The 18,188-nt window shown below is 36.9% G+C and overlaps 1 non-coding gene across 1 annotated transcript; it reads right to left on the reverse strand.

The window, feature by feature from the left end:
- Window positions 1-15,728: 15,728 nt before the first annotated feature.
- On the reverse strand, window positions 15,729-15,834 carry LOC132014714 (U6 spliceosomal RNA). Its single transcript, XR_009403369.1, has one exon. It is a non-coding gene; the product is annotated as a U6 spliceosomal RNA (small nuclear RNA).
- Window positions 15,835-18,188: the final 2,354 nt, after the last annotated feature.

Raw genomic sequence — 18,188 nt, forward strand, 5'->3', positions numbered from 1 at the left:
TTGAGGTTAGTACAAGACTTCTCCAAGGGAAGCTATCTAAAACCTAATTTTGCCAATTGGGACAGTTACAGCTGATTAGATTCCAGGTAGAAAAACAAAAAAGGATTTACACAGTTGTCTGAGGGCAACTCATGGAAAAAATAGGGCTCCTAAGTGTGAGTGACATGTGCCTTTGAGTCTTCTGTACTCTGAGCCATAATATATTAAACTATATCAAAAATTTCATCATGATTAGAGTTAGGAGATAATGGTAGAGAGTTGCCTGGAATTTTATATGCCCTATTATTTTCATTTTTTGCTGACCCAGAAGAGGATTTATGTGATATAAATTAGGTATCCGTTGGTATTCCCCTTGATATATAGCCTACTAATCAAGTCAGGCTTTTTTTTTTTTTTTTTTTTTTTTTTGCTTCTCAGAAATTGTTATTAAAATAGGAATAGAATGGATAAAGCCCGTATCTGTTCACACATGTAATAGCAGGAATTAAGGTATTCGCCAGTTAACATGAGTTGTAAGGAGAAGCTACTTAAAGAAGCAATTAGGGATGAATATAAAAATTATTTAATCAAAAAAATTCTTTTGTCAACAAAACATATCTTAGGTTCCTTAAGTCTTATATTTAGTGGTCCCACTAATAGGTTTAAGCAAAATTAAGAGCTGCTTTGTAAAGAAGCAGTATGAAGATAAAATAGTCACTTTAAAGATCATCAAAACTACTTTTTTAAAATTTTAAGCTAAGAGGAGCTGTCTTTGTGTAGTATATTTAATTAAAAATGAAAATAGAAATATTTATTCATCTGGCAAGATTTTAGGTCTGTGAGTAAAGCTGGTTATCTTTTAAAGTCCTGCAATTATCACTAGGGAGGTAAACTTTGAGAAATATTCAACTGGGGTCCAGATTGTATATGTATAAAGATTTAATAGTCTTACCTATTACTAGGCACATAGATAAAAGATGTTATATTGAAATTAAATAGGTTTAGACTGTGGCAGGAGTTTTATTTTATTAGCAGAAACGACTCCAAATGGGAAGAAACTAATTATTGTTGTGAAGTTGGAATAATGAAGCCCCCATGATGCATTTGAAAGGTCATAAGAGATAAGTTCTAAACTAGGCTCTGACACTGACCTGCTGTGTGGCTTTGGACATGATACCTGGCACCACAATAGTCACAGCCAAAAAGACAAACCACCCAATTTTATAAGTATCAAGTAATATAAACAGAGAATTCATTAAAAAAAATAAAGAAAAACACATCTGGGGGGCACCCGGGTGGCTCAGTGGGTTAAGCCACTGCCTTCGGCTCAGGTCATGATCTCAGGGTCCTGGGATTGAGTCCCACATCAGGCACTCTGCTCAGCAGGGAGCCTGCTTCCCTCTCTCTCTCTCTCTGCCTGCCTCTCTGCCTACTTGTGATCTCTCTCTGTCAAATAAATAAATAAAATCTTTAAAAAAAAAACACACATCTGGGACGTTGGGGCGACTGGGTCACTCAGTGCGTTAAAGCCTCTGCCTTTGGGTCAAGTCGTGATCCCAGGGTCCTGGGATTGAGCCATACATCGGGTTCTCTCCTCGCTAGGGAGCCTACTCCCCCACCCCCCGCCTGTCTCTCCGCCAACTTGTGATCTCTGTCTGTCAAATAAATAAATAAATAATAAATAAATAAAAACACAAATAGACATAAGAGATGCTCAACTGCATAACAATTGGAGAACTGCAAATTAAAATTAAAACAGGACAAATTATTTCCATTTTTACTTTCCTGAAGAGTGACAAATTGGCCCAGAGTGTTGTCCATCAGACTGGGTCCTAACGTAAACATGGAGACATGGAGTGCAACCGTAGCTGACCACAATGGACATATAGCAGGAGCTATAATGAATACACCCTTGTAAATTTTGGCCATATGAGGTTGTTTATCACTGTAGCATACTTAGCCTAAAATTTTGGCGACATGAGGTTGTTTATTATTGTAGCATAACTTAGCCCACCTTGACACAGAAATTAAGGTCTGAACAACAAAATAAACTAATTTAGTGTTAATGGCTTCAAAGCCAGGTTATGGGTAGAAAGGAAGAGTTACTGAAGGTTGTTTACATGGTAAATGTTCTGAAATGGTGAGATACTTTATAAAAACTGTGGTCTCTAGTAATTTAAAGGAGAAATAATGTTCCTAACGAGCTCATTTCTCTTAGCCAAGGAATTGGGAAATAGTATCATATGTCTCAATTGCTACTGACTGGATTTGATAAGGTGCATTTGACCAAAAGCTCAGACAATATTGGCCAGTTTGCAAGAGGAAATGAAAGGAAATAGGGAAAGACAAGACAGTTAGGAATTTGCAGGTTTGAAAGATATAAGCGATTCTCATGTATAACCCATGAATGATAAAATTGAGACAGCCTTTGTATGACAAAGGGGGACAATGAAAATTCAGCTAGGTATAAGTTGAGCATATGGCCATTATATCCTTTGTTAAAACCCTTGAACTGATCAATGTGACACCTAGTAAGTACCTCTTGCATTGAACAAATGGCTCAGGGGAAAGAGACAAAGTGTGTGGCGCACCAAGGGGGCATGATAAGCTCAAATACCTAGACTGAATGCAGAAAGAGAGGCATGTCTATTGACAAGCAGAGTTGCTGGAATCAAGTAGATGAGAAGCCAGCTACATTTCTGAGTGAGGGACTTGGGCCCTATATTTCTGTGGGTAAAAAGTGACCAAGACTATACTTCAGCTCCCTATGTATTATCCCCAATATTTGCTTCAGATGTAGCCAAGAAAGATAAAAGAAAGGGAGACTTCTCAGAGGGCAAAATTAACACCAAGGAGAATAATGAATTTCAGAGCCATTCCCAGGGTTGGAAGCAGAGAATTGTCAAGGAACATTTCCCAAGTGGTTAGGGGCCACTTATAACTTCTCAATGCGATCTCAAACTTTTATGGACCAGTGACTGTTGTAGCTCTCATTCTTTCCTCTTCTGAATGAAAATACTTATTATAGTTATCCTGATCCTGCCTAAACATAGAATACTGAATGAGTATGAGCTGGATAACTTGTTAATAGGTCTCCCAACCAATGTAAAGACCATCATGAGCCCCAGAATTTTGAACCTGATGCTGTGAGTAGTAGGATTATCTCCTGTGGGAAGTGGGTAAATGTGTTCTGTATGTGGGAGCTTAGAGAAGTGAATATTTGTGGTAATGGATATCCCTCCCTGAAAGCAGATTATATTGTTCCAACCGACTAATGTCAGGCTTATACATTTGACTTTCCTTGGTCAATGAAAAGAAGCAACATGAATGGAACCACCACTGAGTTTGATGGACATAATGTATGGGCAAGAAATAAACATTTGGAGACATTTGTTACTGCAGCATAACTGGGCTATCCTGACTGATATATATTCATTAATTAATTTATTCAACACTTACTAAGTAATTACCATATGCCAGGTACTTAAAATACAAAGATGTAGTCAGAGCAAAATAATGGCAGTAGAGTGAAAGGGGAACTAATTATACCTGATCTGAGTGCAGAATACATGCAGAGATTTCAGGATACAGTTGCTTAGGATTAATCATGGCAAATTTGTGTGCGTGTATTTTTAAACTGTGGGGAGCAAGGAGGGGTGGAGAGTACCATGACATATGTAGTATGACTTTTAGATGTGTATTGTCTATCAAAAGTTCATGTTTCAGACTTGAAATAAAGGTTCACTGCACCAATAAGAAAAAAAAAAAAAGGGAAAAAGAAAGAAAAAAGGAAAATGCAAAAGCATCCTCAAAGCCCTGGCAGCCTTTGTTGTTACTATTTTTAGCCTGTCCTGCTTCTGTCAGACTGGGTCAGTGCTGAATGCCTGGGGCAAGATGGCGTCCTTGGCAGAAGCAAGTTAGGGCGGTAGGGATGTTTTTAAAAACCTGCATCTAAAGAACGCAGCGTGTGTAATGGGGTAATTTTTACTTTTGAGGGGACTATGATGTGAGCTCTTAAACGTCAAAAGACTTTGAATTGAAAAGATAACCACAAATGCCCTTGATCAAGTGAACATAGCACCAGTGGCCACCGCGGCTTTTCCTTCAGAGCATGCTAGTCTGGGCACTGGAGTGCCCATTCTGTAAAGGTCAGTGCTCACTAGATCTTAATTTGGGAAGATCACCTAGGCATCGCAATGTCTTAGAGTTCAATTTAAGTGACTAGGTCAGAAGCAAATCCTAAACTGTACATCAAAGGAATATCTCGCAAAGATGAGAAGGATTAATCTTGATTCTTGGCTTCTTATAGTCATGACACAGAATTGCTAATTAATTGTGATATAATCTTCCAAAAAGGCACTGCTTTGTTCTTTTCTCTTATGTTTTCGTTAAAGAATCAGGATGACTATCCTATAGTATCTTGAGTCTAGGTGAAGGGTGGAAGATGTGTAGTTTAATATTCTCAGACAGAAGGCTTCCCATATTTAGCACCGCTGGGAGGAATCTGCTGCTAAGTTCCCAAGGTCCATGCCAGATGGTCAGAGGTAGACTCAGTCATTGTCCCATATTCCTCATCTGTACCCTGACTTCTCCAAAATTAGCCATCTGCACAAAATAACACATCTTCCTAGTTAGTCTTTTGTAATCATCAGTTCCACTTTTTATATAACAGGTAGTGTCCTGAGACAGCACATGAGTCTGAATTTTGCAAGTTCAAACTGTCTAAGCCATCAGGTTTCTTTCTTCAGCTGGTTCTGAAAAAGCCAAGTCTTTACCGACAGGTCATGCAAATCCAAACTGCAACAGATATTAGACGCTTCTCTTAAATTTCTTTTCACATTTCTTTCTAATTAGAACATGATGCAAACTTGTGTTACTGAGTTGGCTCACCCATTCTGTTAAATAACATACTACTTTGGCTATTGAATAAGGAGTTTTGCTTTTGAAAACCACTATTAAGTTCTAAAAGTTTTGTGTCTATCTTTCCTAAGGTAATTGTTAATCAAAGTCATTGAGTCATTCTACTCTATTACAAGGATTTCTCTACTTAGGAAAATCTTTGGACTGAGATTAATTTTCATGAGTTAAAGCTACTCTGACTGCAATCATGAGTGTACACTAGATGTGTTTATGGAATCAATATATGCCATAAGTCCTCTACACACAGCGACCTGTTCAACATTATATCATTCTTTGTAGGAGGCTAAGGCACAGACTGTTAGCTATTTTATTGTGATGTAGAAGAGCCTTAGAAAACCAAGTGAAATGAAGACCTCTGGATCCAAGAAGGCAAATTTCCATGCTCATTATTAAAGGTGTAATTATATTGGCATATTTTAAGCTTTTTCCAAAAGCTTGGAAAATAAATATCACTGAAAAATAGTGATATTGGACAAAGTAATATTTTTGTCACACCATCTTCTAAACACTTTGCATGTTTTATCTATTTGATCTTCACAATTTTATTAGAAGGGTCTTCTTATTAGCCCCATTTTTAAATAAGGAAATGGGGTACCAAAACAGTAGGTTACAGGTTTAGTTAGTGGCAGATCCCTGACAGAAGGTGATAGAAGGCATGCTTTCAATTCATCGAACCAGTGGTTTAAAAATATGTTGTGGAGTTGTAAAATATATGTAAATTGTGAGAAAGGCATCATGCAACCCTTAACTATAGAGAACAAACTGAGGGTTGCTGAAGGGAGGTGGGTGGGGGATGGGCTGAATGGGTGATGGGTATTAAGGAAGGCACTTTCTGCAATGAGCACTGGGTGTTGTCTGTAAGTGATGAATCACTAGATTCTGCTCCTGAAACTAATACTACACAATATGTTAACTAACTTGAATTTAAATAAAATCTTGGAGAAAAAAGAAAAAGACATCATGCAAATGTCAGCATTTTTTAAAAGAGGTTTGAAATATCATATAAATCTATTCAAGCCTTTTTTTGTCCTATTTATGCACGAGTGTGTCTATCATTCTTTACTCTATGGGATTACATTTAAGACTAGAAGCCAGGACCCTGTACTTTAAATCTTTCTAGTATTTAGTAAGGAAATATTCAAAAGAAGTGGCATAGAAATTAACCCTCTAATTTACTTCTGTTTATTCACAAGGGAAATGAAATTATTTTCCAAAGTCTGGTTGAAGGATAACATATAAGAGGCAGTGACCCAGGATAGATAGCCCTGAGTAACAGGTTTTAACAACTAAGTTGCATTCTTAGAAAGCATGACTGTGACCCACCTAGAAATCTGTACAAATAATCTGTGGCTCGCTTTACCAAGAGATATAATTAAAGTCGTAAGTCCTTTAAGTAAGAGTGCTACTTTTCTGTACCATGAACTGTACGTTATGGATGCAGCTGTATAAACAGTTGTATAAACACACACGTGTGTTGTTTTTCGCTATCCATAAAAAATACGTCTACAGCTCAATTCAGTGAACAGATTAAACAGGGCAAGCCACGAAATGCTGAATGCTAACCATTGATGATGTATTTCCTTACAAAGCTGGATTGCCCTCTTACTTAAAAAGACCTGGTTATGTAATCCGTCCTAACCTTTCTAGTGGGATGAAGGAAGACCCTGTTCCACAGTTGGCCTGGAGGGTATTTTTTCTCTTTCCTTTTCTGCCTCTTTGCTGAACGATTCCAGCCAGTTAAGCATTTCTCAGTGTATACATTAATGTTATGTAGAATTCTGAGAGATTTTAATATCTCTCCCTGTACAACTCACTCATCTATCTGTGCAGAGCAAACACACGCACGAGTGCGCGCACACACACACACACACACACACTCACGGTCAGAGTACCTTAAGAGCTTAAGTTTTCATGACACCCTCATGGGGAAACATTATACTCTGGTGATTAAGAAAAAGCTCTGGAGTGCAGTGTCCTGAGTGTGAACCCTGTGACTGACTTGGGAACCTCGAGCACGCCATTTAAATCCTTTGACTCTTCAACTTTCTCATATCTAAAATTGAAAAATCAGTAATCATGGTCCTCTTAAATGATTTTAACTAACATGTTCCAAGCATTTACCAGGTACTGTGCCAGGTACTGTTCTAATCACTTGACATACACTAAATCAGTTAATCTCTACCATAGCTCTAAGAAGTAGGTATTATTATTAGTAGTAGTAGTATTCCCCATTTTAGATAGAGAAATAAGCAAAGGCACAAAGAAATTAATGTATTCAAGTTTACACAAGATGACTGTTTTGTCTTTATTTAAAATATTGATATTTTCTTCATCAGTGATTTATTTGGATTACTTTTGATTTTTAAAAATATAACATTAAAATATGGCTCATCTTGATAATTGAATTTCTTGTTGCCCCCTTAAATTTTGTACCTGATGTGACTCACTCTAATTCTGACCTTGAATTGCTTACCTCCAAGGGTTGCTGATGCACTTAAATACTTTGCACTGCCAGTGGTCTGTTAAATGGTAGATGTCACTACCATTATCATTCTTTAATGTAAATAAAGAAAAAGAAGAGCTAAGTAATTTTTCTAAATAGGCGTGGAATGACAGTGTGAGGAAGAATTTACCAGTTCTACTTCTCTTCACATAATAGTATATGACTTAAAAATATGCTTTTATTGCTAGTTACTAAAATTTATAGAACGCTTTCTCCTTTTCCAAAAACACTCTTATAAATTATATATAATATTATATAGGCTATCTTTTATTAGGTATGTAGTATATATATAATATATACATATAATTTGACTTTACAACAAGAATATTAGATAGTCAAGAAAGTACTTTTATCTTCTTTTTAATATGTGAGAAAACAAAGACTCAGTGGGATTGTTTCCTCAAGGGATCTGGCTGACAAGTCATGGAAAGCTTTATGTTGTCTTTTGCACCCATTTAAGGAAAATTCTTAGTGATTGCATGAGCCAGATATGCTACTGATTTACTGATATTTATATACTGCCAGTTCAGAAGTTTGCCTCACACTTCTGCCTACTCCACCTCTGTTCTTCTGTAGACTAAAGCTGGAGGGGATAGAATGAATGGGGAAATACCAGCAATTGCCGAAGCCCGCAGATCTCTTTTCTCCTTGAAGGAACCATAAATGCTTGCTGTTTTTATTCAGAGTCAGAGTAGCAAGAGTGGTGATTGTAGTTACAGTGAAATTAAAAAGTTACAATTTTTATTTCTTCCTTTGCTTTTATGTTTTCGAAGTGATCTAGCACTAGTACTGTAAGTTTATTTGCAAAATGATATTATTTCACCTTTTTTTTTTTTTTTTTGAGAGAGAGATAATGAGCCAGAGCTCAAGCAGAGGGAGGAGCTGAGGGAGAGGGAGAAGCTATCCCTCAGGGAGATGCTGAGCAGGGGTTCTGGTGCAGGACTTGATCCCAGGACCCCGGGATCATGACCTGAGCTGAAGGCGGACACTTAACTTGACTGAGCCACCCAGGAGCCCCAAATGATATTATTTTAAAGAAATCTTTGAGTTTTTAGTTTGAGGATTCTCAAGCCCCATTATTATTTACTAATATGCCTAGAAAACTTAAAAAATTATTATTGTAATTTTATTCTCTCAAATAATTTAATTTTAAGCATTTTTATTTTAATCCTGTGTTTTATGATTAATTTGATCTTCCCCTTTCTCATTTCAAATTTTTATTATAGTTTCCTAATTATTAAGTGTAATTAACCACAGAGGAAAAAGTTCATGTCTTTAGTTTTCCAGAAATAACATACAGACCTGTGACTTCTGAAATCAGCTGTTCACACTTGGGCTCTAGCAAGGAAGGGGCATCTCTTTTTTTTTGACAGAGAGAAATCACAACGAGGCAGAGAGGCAGGCAGAGAGAGAGGAGGAAGCAGGTTCCCTGAGGAGCACAGAGCCCGATGTGGGGCTTGATTCCAGAACCCTGGGATCATGGAAAGGGGCATCTCTTAGTACAAAATTCAGGGAAAATGGAAACAAACAAACAAAAAAATCTTATCCATAGCACCAATAAAACAGTGATGGTAAAATGCTGTTCTCATATTTTTTCATCTAAAAAATAGTTTTAATTCTGAAACTATGTTTTTAAATTATTCTAATGCTATGAGATAAACTCTGTCACTCAAGTATTTTAAATTCTGAGATTTTTTTCTCATTATTTTCAATTAGTGTTCCTCATTTTGAAGTCAAAACACCATATTCATGAAATATGGAGGAATTACATTTCACAACTACAGAAAAGTCAATGAACAGTTGCTATACAATATATTCTTTAAATTAACTGCCTGTCGTAATTTAACACTAGCTGCTGCCCACTGAGCATTTCTTTGATAAGAAGCGTCTACCAGAGGCTAACAGGGCGGACCCTGGAGCCGGACTGCCTGGCTTCGCGTCTGGCAAGCTCTGTTGACAGAGGGCAAGTTACCTAATCTCTCCAAGTCTCAAATTTGTCCTTCATAAAATGGGACAATTAATACACATATCTCGGGATCTCTTAGAGGATTAAGGTATTAATTTATTAAAGCACACAGAACCGTGTCTGGCACATCGTGTACCTATATACGTGAGGTCTTATTATGAAGTGGTTAGAACTGACTGTGCTTTGGGATTGCCATAAGGTGGCTCTAAGATAGACACTGATGTTTTGTTCACAAGGAAAACTCACACACTGTGAAGTCTGTCTGCAGTATGGAGTAATAAAAAGATGTGACTCAGCTTCTGATATGACCACCCGCTATATCTGTGACACAGTCAACAGGTAATGACCTTACTCAGTCATTCATCCATGTGTACTTAAAACCCATATCACTATGAAAGTCCTAAAGAAATACCACTTTACAGACACAAACATGTTGAAGAAATGTTGAAGAAAATTCTTGCATCTTTTGGAAAGATTGACATGGGAAACAGCTTAAGTTAGGTCTTGGGTGACGTGTGGGACTTGGATTAAAGAAGAAATGGGGCGTCAGAGCTGGCAGAGAAATAGCAGTCATAAGGCAAGGGGGGTGGTCAGTATTGTCAGTTAAAGTATGTCTTCCTCAGACTTCATGTACAGGGACTAGCCTCATCTTTCTAAACAACACATCCTCAGTGTTTATCATGGGAATAGCCATAAAAGGTAATCAGCCAGTATTTATTAAGGGAATGAGTGAGAAAGAGCAGTGTGTTCGGGGCACAGACCCGCAGCAGCAAAAGCAGAAAAGTCCCTCTTGTAAGTTGACCCCTGCACAGAATGGAAGAGAGCTACAGAAGAATCAGTAATTTCATTTACAGAAATTTATCTAACTCTTTTATCTTAATGGTTACCAAAATTATTTTCAACTGCATCAAATTAACTTGTAATGTATACCATAATTTTTCTTAACTCTCTCCTTTCCCCAAACATTCAAAGAATTAAAATTTGAAATCAATTAAGCAGAGCAAGTTCCCAACCCACTATACCCTAAATTGATTTTCTATTGTATAAGAAATATGTAACAGTGGAAAATACTTAAAAATATTAACATTCTTGGGGCACTTGGGTGGCTTTTTTGGTGGCTCAGTTGGTTGAAATTCTGCCTTTGGCTCAGATCAGGATCCCAGGGTCCTGGGATCGAGCCCCACATCTGGCTCCCAGCTTGGTGGAGAGCCTGCTTCTCCCTCTCCCTTTGCCTGCCGCTCTGCCTCCTTGTGCTCTTTCTCTCTGTCAAATAAATACATAAAATCTTTTTTAAAAATTTTCAATTCAGATTTTATTTCTATTAAATTTTTATGTACATATTTTATGTAAATTTTTATGTACATACTGTCCATTTTTTTCCTACAATTTTCCCCCCACAAGATGTGAAAACAAATAGAGCAATTTCTTGAAGGTCATCAATTTAGTTACATTTTTTGCTCTCCCCAAATTATCATTTTTCAATTTTTTAAGCTAATTATTTCAGAGCTTACCACCATTTCTCCTAATAATTGTCAATATCTTCCTTCTTGCTTTTTCAAAATGGTTCATTATTTATGGACTTTTCACTGTGAAATATAAGGATTTGGATCTTCTTGTTCATTCCGCTCCTCTACTATGTCTTTCTGTAACACTTATCTCACTCCATGGACTGAATCCAGTTATATAGTAATTTTGATTGAATCAACATTCAGTGTATGTCTTATGATGACGATGTAAGTGCCATGTAGTATACCATGATCATTTTTTCTATCTTGCACAACTCACTAGCGCACTTCATAATTATATATATTTTTGTTTGAATAGTTTTTTATGTAATTAACACTAATTCAATACTAAAATTTACCACCTGCTAGGTTGTGTAAATTTACTCTGGGTACATTCAGACACTTGAGTCCTTCAAAGAGAAGGCTCTTTCTCCAGTCTGGAGTGGTTGCTGTGTGGGATCACTGACAGCTACCATTTTAGAATCCCACTTTACCTGATCCTACAAGTGTCCTTTGCCTCTCTTGTGTTTGATCCCTTGTTTCTTAAATTCTATATGTATCTCTTTCTTGGTTCACCTGCCCTTTTGATAAAACAGAACTTCTAGTAGATTCCTTATAAGTGCTGCAGAAAATATAAATTATTTGATATATTGCACATTTGAGAATATCTTTGCACTCACAATTAACAATTTGGCTTGAAATAGTTAAAACTACATATTTTTCAGAATATTAAAGATATCATTCTATTGTCTTATATTTTTCCAATGTAGTTTTAGAGATACTCTCCCTTATTCTTCAAATGAATTCTGTACTCTTCACTTATTGAAATTCCTCCCTCTCTCTCTTTTTCCTTCCTTCTATATTCAATACATAATACTTACACAAATTTGAGGACCCATGTAAGAAAAAAATACAAAATTACATATGAAAATAAATATTACTTTGAATGAGAAAACAAATCACAACAACATACTAATAAAAAACCATCCAATATCAATATATAACCAAATCTAGAAAAATAACATAATACTTTTATTCATTAGATGCCTGACACCCTTCTAAAAGTTTCATTCTACATAATTTGTCTGTAAACAGTTTGATCACCTACATACATAACAATAATTTTATAATGTCATTTTCTATTATGAGGATAATTCAAATCTTTCTTTTAGTTGATCACGTTATGTTATTAATATTGGTCAGTTAGAAAAGTTTCTTTCAGATTTATAACTCATTGTAATGTCACAAAATTTTAGGATTGTTGTCAAATTTGGGATAAATGTCCCCCAATTTTCTTTCATATATGAGCTATAAAGTTTCAAGGCAGTATCAAGTGTATTCCTAAAAGGAGAGGATTTTTGACTGTTCATTGAAACTGTATTCTCTGCTTAAAATTTATGCATCTGATGGATGATGGAAGAATTTTCCACATTTCAGCTTCAAGTTTCACATTTGTCACTTCTTTGTGCTGGGTGCCATAGGGTAACATTACAGTGCAGTATGACCTTTGGGTCAAGATACTGGGTAAGCCTGTATAATATTAGCTTTGCTGTAAGTCTGTTTATGGTACACAGAATATTCAGATCAGGAAGACTGCACAAATAAATTCTTCCAATTAAGAAGAGGCATCAATCTCTATAAGTCCTTCACCAAATAGACATAGAGGGAATACTTCCTAACTTTCTTTATGAGATTAGTAAAAAAAAATTTTTAAAGATTTTATTTATTTGACAGAAAAAGAGAGAGATCACAAGTAGGCAGAGAGAGGAGGGAAAGCAGGCTCTCCGTTGAACAAAGAGCCTGATGCAGGGCTCAACCCAGGATCCTGAGATCATGACCTGAGCCAAAGGAAGAGGCTTAACCCACTGAGCCACCAGGGCACCCCTGTGATTAGTAAAATTTTTACACTGAAACCTAACAAGGGCATTGCAAGAAAGAAAAATTGCAGGCATTCTCTCATGATTTAAATATAAAGTTATTTAAGTATTAGCAAACCAAACCTAGAAATATATAACATGAACAAGTTAGGTTTATTCCAAGAATTCTAGGTCTAATCAAGTATTGAAATCAATATACACATTAACAGAATAGAAGAGAAAAAATCACATGACTATCTCAATAGAGGAATAACTGCCTTTGTTAAAATATAACATTTACTCATAATAGAAAGCATTGGCAAACTAAGAAGGAAACTTTCTTAGTATGATAATGGGCATTTATAAAAAAATTTTTTTAATTTAATTTATCTGACAGAGAGAGAGAGAGAGAGGGCACAAGCAAGGAGAGTGATGGGCAAAGGAAGAGGGAGAAGCAGGTTTCCCATGGAGCAAGGAATCCAGCACACGATTAGATCCCAGGGCCCTGGGGTTATGACCAGAGCCTAAGGCAGACACTTAACCAACCAAACTCCCCATTTATACAATGGGGCTCCCCATTTATACAACGGGGCTCCCCATTTATACAAATCTTAAAGCAAACATCGTGGTGAGATCCGGAATAAAATAAGAACGTCTGTTAGTCAAAACTGTACTCAAGCTCCTAACCAGTGTGATAAGGCTAGAGAAAGAAATAAAAGATATAAGGATTTTAAAAGAAGAGATAAAACATTTCATTCACAGATGACACCTTTGTGTATGTAGAAAATCCGAATGAATCTAACTACAAGTCATTAGAATTAATAAGGGACTATAAAAACATTGCTAGATATAAGATCTACATATAAAAGCAATTATATTTTTATGTAATGACAACAATCAATGAGATATTAAAATTTTTAAAGTCTTTTAAATGCAGAAAAATAATCCCATCAAATATCTATGAATTAAAGATGTGTAAAACCTCAACAGAGAAAACTACAAAATGTGGTTGAGAAATTATAGGTAGAATAAATTGAGGCATACACCATGTTCATGTATTAGAAGGCTAAGTATTAGGAAGTTTAGATTCCTTTCCAATCTATGAACTCAATGTAATCCCCATTAAACAAATCACAGGGGAAGGCAGAGAAAACTGAATGGGAAGAAATCAGAGACAAACCATGAGAGACTCTTGACTCTGGGAAACAAACTGAGGATTGCAGAAGGAGAGGTAAATGGGGGGATGGGGTAACCAGGTGATGGGGATTAAGGAAGGCACGTGATGTAATGAGTGCTGGGTGTTAGACACAACTAATGGATTCATGAACACTACATCAAAAGGAAATGATGGGCTATATATTGGCTAATTGAATTTAAATAAAAACAAAATCTGAAAAGAAATTTCTTCTACCTCTTGTATCATTGACTGACTAGCTGGGTAAATGTGGACAAATTAACTTCTGTGTCTCAGTTTCCTCAACAGTAAAATGGACCAGTAATGGGACCTACCTCATAGGCTGAAGCTAAGTTACCACAGAGCAGACACAGTACCCTTATGGTTTTGTAAATTTGCAAAACTAAGATATATAAAGCACCACTGACAACCAAAGTCACAATTAAACATAAAACCTTCAATGTTCCAGTTATTTATCCATACATAATACCTCCTTCTTCATAAAATGGCACCTGAAAAGCAATTTTTTAAAATAAGAATTTCTTTTTTAAAAAGAATTTCTTTTAGTGTTTATAAAATCAGAGAAGGAATTTTAATTTGGGGAAACAACTCCTCTAACATCTAAGGCAGCTTGGATGAAATAACTCTGCCACCCATGAAGTCCTCTCTTTTCAGTGAGAAGATGGCTCTAACCTCCCAAAGGCACTGTCTCTCACTTGACTAGTGCCCTGGGAGCTCTGTGGATCTTGTCAGCGTGCCATCTTTCCTGCTGACCGTTCCTTCTCTCTTGAGATGTGGTCACTTTCTTTAGATGCAGTCAAAGTCTGCATTGGCTAAAGGCACATTGTGTCTTTAGACCCAGAGCATTTTGTCTTCTTTCATTATGTGCTGATTTAATTAGGCCATTCCTCAGAATTCCCTGACACCCAACTGACAGAGTCCACAAAGCACTGTGGAATTCTCTACAAATCCACAGACATTCAGCCAGCCCCTGTGTAGACAATCTTTGGTAAAGTGTGGCTTTTCTCAACTTAATTCCCATTTTAATATAGAAGGTTTGTATGTTGGAAATGCTAGAGATTGTTTTAATTATAGTTAGGAAGTTTGCTTTCAAGAATAATTTATAACTTCCTTTAAAAGATATCATCATGTTGATCATAATGATGTAGATATAAAAAGCAGCCTTTATAGGTTGTAGAGAAAAGGTACGGATCCAACAAAGACAAGAAGAGTTAGGCACACAAATTATACCATCAGCATGGCAGAGACAAAGGACTTGCCATTTTATTCTACCCATGCTGCTTTTAAGACAATGGTCTGGTGCCAAAAGAAACGTCCACATTGGGCTGTGGGAAGATATGGTCATCCCTCCTTAAGTCAGTCCCAGAGACAGTGGATTCCACCTTCTCTTTTTTGCCATCTATTACCTCTGTCACACATAAATTGGCTCAAAGCTTTTAAAAATCTAAATTATCTCTATCCTACAGATGGAACAAAGTCTGTTGTTAGTTTCTTCAGTGAAATCAATTCTATGTGACAATGTACTTACATCTTATTTTATTATTATTATTTACCTCTCAAATTATTCATTCATGTTAATGTTTCAAGAGCAGTTAGCAAATTTGTGCTCCCTTTACTCAAACTAAGTTTTGTTTTCTGAGTTTCACCTTTGACCCCTGTCAGTCTTTTGGCGTATAGACCAATGAGTTATCAAGTTTTGTGAGACACTAGCATCGGTCTGCTACAGGGAGAAATGCATGATAACTCTATTAAAGAATTTTAGGAAGTTTAAAGAGGGAAAATGTAACAATAACTAGTAATTTTTTTTAATATGGAATGCTTCATGAATTTGTGTGTCATCCTTGCACAGGGGTCATGCTAATCTTCTCTTATGGTTCCAATTTTAGTATGTGTGCTGCTGAAGTAAGCACAATAATTAGTGACTTTTTTTAATACAACATAGAAAGTGAGCAGGTGCCTGATAATACTGGGGGAAGATGATTGTATCCCTTTCTAAGAAATCACCACAAACTTAGTGGTTTAAAATAACACAAGTGTATTATCTAAGTTTCTGTAGGTAGACACTGAGGCATGGAAAAGCTGGATTCTCTACTCAAGGTCTCATCAGGCTGAAATCAAGAGTTGTGATTTTCATAAGGGGCCTGAGGTCTCAGTAGTGGTTGGAAAGTTTCATTTTCTTATGGTTGTAGGACTGAGGTCCCCATTTTCCTAGTAGCCTTTGCTAGGGATCATTCTCATTGCTAGAAGCTGCCTGCACTTGGCTACATGGCCTCTGAGGGCAGTTCATGCAAAAAGGTTTGATTTCCTCTGGGCTAGCCAGAGCCCTTGTCTTTGATTTTCTCTGTGACCAGCCAGTAAAACTCTCTCATCAACACAGGCTCACCCAGGATAACCTCCTGGTCCTAATGCCAACGATCTGAGAACTTAATTAAATCTGAAAATTCCCTTCATTTGGTACATAAATTGATGTTTAATTGAACCACTGGGGGAAAGTGTGAGTATATCAGGGGTCTGAAATCTTGGGGAATTCTTAGATTCTGCTTACCAAAATGGAGATTTCTTTAATGCTACACATTTACAGTATAGAGAGAATGAGCTTATTCTGACTGGTCATCTACAAGATGGAGGTCATGGTCTATAAGTTACCTCTCAGTAGAGGTTTGTGGGCCAAGAAAATTTCCTTCCCAATGGTCTTACCCATTTCCTTTCCACTAATGGCAAGTTTTATGCAGAAACCCATACCTACAATGAAAATAGGGTATTTAAGACTTCTAAAGTTGATATGAAATGTGTAGACCTACTAACTGGTCCATTAAAAAAAATTCATTATTGAAGTAGTACATGTATATGAAAAAGCAACAGGATCATAAATGTATATACCTCAACAAATTATCCCAAGGTGAACATATCCATTTCACCACACTCAGCTCAAGAAATAAAAAATTGCCACCATCTGAAAGGCTCTTCAAAGATGTCTATCAGGCTCTATGCCCTCCTACTGATGTAGTTTTAGATTACAGGTCAGGTTCAGTGGGATGGAGTCCAGAACCGATAATCAAGAAAGAATTCTTCAGACATCTTTGATGCAAAATGGTGGTTTATTAAAGCACAGGGTCAGTACCTGTGGGCAGAAAGAGCTGCTGCTGGGTGGCTGATTATATACTATGGTGTTAGGAGAGGTAAGGAAAAGGGAGGTTTTGAAAGAACTCTCATGTATTAAAGAAGACACACAGGATACTGGAAGCTTTGCTATTTGTCAAGTTAAGGCTGTTTTTCCTTTTAGTAAGGCATTAACAGTAAAATAGTTGGGAGCTTCCTGGAGGAATGTCATATTCCTCCTCTCACACATCCTTGTCAATGAGCTTTAGGTTTAGAAGAAATTCAACTTTATTTACATTTCCTTTTGCCTCAGCCTCCCTCAATTTTCTGCAGGGGAGGATGATGTTAGGGCTTCAGGAACTGAGTTATGGGTCTCGGTAAGTTAGGCTATTGAGAAGAAAGCTTCTTCCTTGTAAATCACTAGGACATTTGTCAACTAAGGGAGACTCGGGTCTTGCAGGATTGTGATCTCTACAGGTAAACTATTTGTTTTTCCTTTAGGGTAGCCGGGAGTGCCTGAGGAATGTCACATATATCCCATGGTGGGTGGGGTTGCGGGGTGTCAGCTTCTGCTTTGTCCTCAGCTTGCCTTTGGTTCCCTCATCACTACTCACAATAGGTACCATTTTGTGTGTGCCTTCTTTTATTCAACATTATTTTTGTGAGTTTCTATTGTAAGAATGTGCCGCAATTAAATTATCCATTCTATTGCTGATAGACCTTTGGGTTGTTTCTAATTCTTGACCACAAATAATGGTTTCCTGTATCTATGCACACCTGTCTATTGTGTGTGCCTCAAAAGATGGAGCTGGTTGCTTATGGAGCCCAAATGAGCTTCAGTGGAGTCATCACTCCCAAAGAGAATCACCATCCTTAATGTGTTTAATGTCTCCCAGTTTGGAGACTCTCTTTTTACTTTCTCCAAGGAATAAACTTTCCATTTTCTGCTAGAGTGGGGAGGCTTAGTCACCTAGCCTGTTGGAATGAAGGAAACAATCTGATCCTGCTGCTTCTTAGCTATAGTCTCAAGTCATTCTCCTTATTTTAGCCAAACCATCTCTCTTCATCCTATTCCGGAGGTCCCTGGTGCTGTCAGCTCCAGGACCTTTGGGGTCTCACTACATAAATCAGACTGGTTTTCAGCTTTCCCTGCTACTGGTTTTAA

This window comes from Mustela nigripes, chromosome 3, assembly GCF_022355385.1.
Source record: "Mustela nigripes isolate SB6536 chromosome 3, MUSNIG.SB6536, whole genome shotgun sequence".
Lineage (NCBI taxonomy): Eukaryota > Metazoa > Chordata > Mammalia > Carnivora > Mustelidae > Mustela > Mustela nigripes.